The sequence below is a fragment of the Saccoglossus kowalevskii genome, chromosome 12 (genome assembly GCF_978046115.1).
Source record: "Saccoglossus kowalevskii chromosome 12, keSacKowa6.1, whole genome shotgun sequence".
In the NCBI taxonomy this organism is placed as follows: domain Eukaryota; kingdom Metazoa; phylum Hemichordata; class Enteropneusta; family Harrimaniidae; genus Saccoglossus; species Saccoglossus kowalevskii.
The window spans coordinates 10,269,649-10,274,273 of record NC_140652.1 but is presented as its reverse complement, the minus strand read 5'-3'; positions in this window follow the sequence as shown (position 1 = coordinate 10,274,273).

Here is a 4,625-nt window from a genome sequence, read left to right as displayed (position 1 = left end):
TCTTTCGGTACAGTTGTCATGGTATACACACTCTAAAACTAACTGAAATATTGAGTTGAAACTGGTTGACCATTTGACCTTAGCTCCTTGATGTTTTTGGTCTAGAATGTGAAGGCTATTTACGGCTCAAATCTTGGGTGTTTGATTTCAAACATTAATTCCACTTCACACAGTGGTGAAAGACTAAGTTCTCAACTATGATGAATCAACTCATTTAACTACAGCATTAAGTTTCTCTTGGAGTTCTCTGATAAATCTAGTACTATTACTTACTCAACAAGCTCTTGATATTCTGATGTGGAATCAATTCAGGAAATGTTCTTTATCGGATCACTAAAATTCAAAGCAAAAATCATTTTTTTTTTTAATCTTGTGCAGTTGATGCCCAATTGATTTTGTTTTCTATTTAGTGTAAATTTGTAGTCATCAAAAATATTTATTTGAAGCAATAATGCTGATATGGGTGTAACTGTCTAATATTTCAAATATCACTTCAAGCAAATGTTGATGCAATAATCCTGTTTTTAAAAAAAAAATGGTTAAAGCATTTTATTCTGCAGATTTTGATGTCTGAGCGAAGAATAATAATGTGTATATTAAAATAATCATTTTTTTTTATTTGAGTTGGGACATTATGTAATTCACCTTTCAAAAATTGTAGCAGTGATTAACAAATCCTAATAAGATATTACTGGGAATTTTTTCTATTGGGAAAACAATTTTATGTTTAGAATATTGGTGCTTACACGTGGTCATAAATGTAAATCTCAAAAATGTCAGTCTCCAAATTTACCCTGTAAGAGTTGCATACAATGTAAATGTGGTTCATTCATTGACAAGTAAATGTCTCATTTCCTGGTAACGACTTTGAGAAATAATCTGTAAGTGCTTTTGTTCTGAACCCAAATACTGTGGTTTATATTAGTCAAGTGATTTTGCTATGGACTTGTGTATGCTAATATTGTATCCAGAAACTAACAATGCAAGGGATGCTGCAAATTTGTGGTATCGCCCATTATTATGTGGCTGAACGTGTGAAGTACACTCACTTTTATTTATATATTGTCATCATTTTTGCTCCCCTCTTCAATTCTGTCTTGAGGCTAACGATTTATTTAACAAGAAACGTGTTACTCTATTCTGTTGAGATACACTAGGGAACCTTACTTTAGTTGCTAGTCTAAGTCATTTTCTATTTTTCAGGGAGTACTAAGTTTTATCGTTGGTGATCTTTACTTACTGGTATTATCAGCCTTACTCTAGTTCAGTGAATCTAGTTTAATAATGTGAACATTAAGTTTATAAATAGTGTATAAATATTATCAGTTTTATTGTAAAAAAAAAAAGTGTTTGCACCAAATACTGCATAGTTAGTGAGCATTTTTTGTTCTGTTAAAGTGCTAATTTATATTTTCTAAATGTATCATCACCAACAAGCCCTTGTGCTGAATCGAAAACTGGTTGTGACAGTATGGACTAAATTGTATTCTCTTCAACTTAATTACCATGCAACTGTAGCAATGCATATGCTAAGCAGGGTTATTCCAACCTATTGAAATCAATATTGTACTAATAACTGACAAAATGATAAATATATAAATCTTTCAAGTGATTGTAAAATGTATATTTTGCTATTTAAGAGACCAAACACCCCTGTACCCGAAGTTCAAAATGTGTTGTAAATTTCATCAGGTTGTATCTTCCTTGAGTTTAAGTGTACAACTGAAATACATAACCTGTGTGTATGTAACTGCCATAAAATTTTGCTTGTAATAGGTGACTCGGCACCTTTTATTTTCTAGTTATTCAGGGTGTACTCGAAGTGCTTCCTTTTTCGCTAATAAAATGTATTTATTTTTTAATTAATGAAAATTATTGTTGAAATTATTTTGTCTATTTTTTGCCTATATTCTGTTGCCCTTTGCGAAGGTGTGATTTGAAGTGTTATTTTGTTAAAGGACAATCTTTGGGCATTGAACACAATAAATCTGATCTGTACAATATTAGTGATGATAATATGTGAAGCTTGCCACCAGAGGGCGCTATCTGAAAGTTTCTGTTGTAGTTTGAGTTTCCGATATAGTAAAATCATCCCAACATTTGATATTGTTGAACTTGTAAGCTTGTCAACGCACATAAATGATTAAGGCTCAATCCTAGTTTTAAACCTTCAATTATACGGTACCTTGCGTAAACAGTTGAATGACTATAGGCGTTAAAATGTGTATATTTGGTGGGGGGGGGGGGTTATTCACCAAGGACCGTTTTACAAGGGATGACTGGTGACCTACAATATTCTATTTTGCTTATGTTAGACTAGACTATAATAGAAGTTGGCAAACGTGCTGTACAATGTCACCGTTAATTGGCTTGCGTATTTCAGCTATATTCAGAAGATTCTCGACGCACTACGCAAAACTATTAGAAAAAAGGGCTGATTTTCAACATCTGCACACCGATAAAAACTCTGTCAAAACATCTTGTTATAAACTTGTCATGTATCTTTAAATTTCTGTGCGAAAATTTGCTGAATTTTTTTATCAGTGCTAGAGTTGGACAACTTTTCCGATGAAAAATATCAGAAAAGAAGTACCGGTAATCACTTATCTTGGAAGCGTCCACATGCAGAATTTCCGGTGCCTACAAGTGTGAAATGACCTTTGTGATCCATGGTATTATGTAGTCAGCCATCTTGATTCTCAAGCAAAGGACTATGGGTAAAGTATGACATAGAAATTGAGAAAATGATTGAAAAGTGATGTAAAAAATACTGTAAAATGACTAATTGACTCCCATGTGCGAAGCACAAAATGGGAGTCTTTGCAGTTAGTGTGTCTGTATGTGTGTGTGTATGTGTGTATGTATGTGTGTGTGTGTGTGTATGTGTGTCCGACTGTTCCACTGCTATCTCAAGAACCATACATCGGTTTTTGATGAAACTTGGTGCATAGATGCTCTGGGCCAATGCGCAGATTTGATTAGGTTTTGGTAAAAATCCATGCTCGTTAATTACCTAATTTGCATGATAATTAGCTAATTTTTAGCTGTTCTATGACTGTTCCACTGATATCTAAAGAACCACTCATTGGATTTTGATGAAACTTGGTACATAGATGCTCTGAACATATGCGCAGATTTGATTAATTTTTGGTAAAAATCCGTGCATATTAATTACCTAATTTGCATGATAATTAGCTATTTTTTAGTGGTTCCATGACTGTTCCACTGATATCTAAACAACCACTCATTGGATTTTGATGAAACTTGGTACATAGATGCTCTGAACTCATGCTAGGTTTTGATTAGTTTTTGGTAATAATCCGTGGATACTAATTACCTAATTTGCATAATGATTAATCAATTTTCGGTTTTTCCACTGATATCTCAAGTACTAATCATCACATTTCAATGAAACTTGGTACATAGATGTCATACGACACTGCACAGACCTGATAGTTTTTATGGTAATATCAGTACATATTAATTACCTAATTTGCATAATTAATTAATTTTCAGCATTTGATATAAGTAGTTAGCATTACATTTCAATGAAACTTGGTACTTACATACTCAAGGACTATGCAGAGATTGATTGTTTTCGATAAATATTTGTGCATATTAATCACCTAATTTGCATAATTAGTTAATTTTCAGCTTTTCCACGGGTATCTCAAGTACTAATCATCGCATTTCAATGAAACTTGGTACATAGATCCTTTAGGACTATGCAGAGACCTGATTAGTTTTAGGGTAAATAATTGTGCATATTAATTACCTAATTTGCATAATTAATTTTCAGCTTTTCTACTGATATCTAAAGTACTAATCATCACATTTCAATGAATCTAGAATTATGCAGACCCAATTAGTTTCTGGTAAATATTTGTGCATATTAATCACCTAATTTGCATAATTAACCAACTTTCACACTGATATCTCAGGTACTATACATCACATATCAATGAATGTACATGGATGCTGTAGGACAATAGACAGACCTGAATAATTGTGGGTTAAAATCTGTACATATTAATTACCTAATTTGCATAATTAACCAATTTTAAGCTTCCACACTGATATCTAAAGTACCGTAAAAACTCCAAAATTTCGACCGGTTTTAAATAATTGGTGTTAGATATGTGACGTGTTTTTAGAGTCAAAATTAAGGTGCATTTTCGGACGGTCGAATTTTTCAGAATAGAAATCAGCAAATGAAAAAATGGGGATGATAGACAGTGTGCTTCATTAGTTTTTAAAAAATGCAATGTCCGTCAATTGACGTAAACTTCCTCATGTTTCACGGTAAAAGCAAAGGTCGTGGCCGAGTTGTAACTCAAAATCTAAACAAAGTCATCAATCAGTGAGTATTATGACAAGCAAAACAAAACATCAAGACGCGGAGAAGAGGTCAGCACAAAACTAATAGGTCAAAAGACAAAGCTGTCTTGCACTACCTAGAAAAACTTGCGAATGTTCGAAGTACAGGTACCCATTGGACAAAAGATGCATGGAAGTTTAGCAAACTATCTCCCCGACCCAGTGCAATGTATCCGGTTAGAATCAAAGCTCACGTGTCCGTTATTTGAAGGGACCAAATTCTGCCGTAAATTCGCCCTTGGATTAAA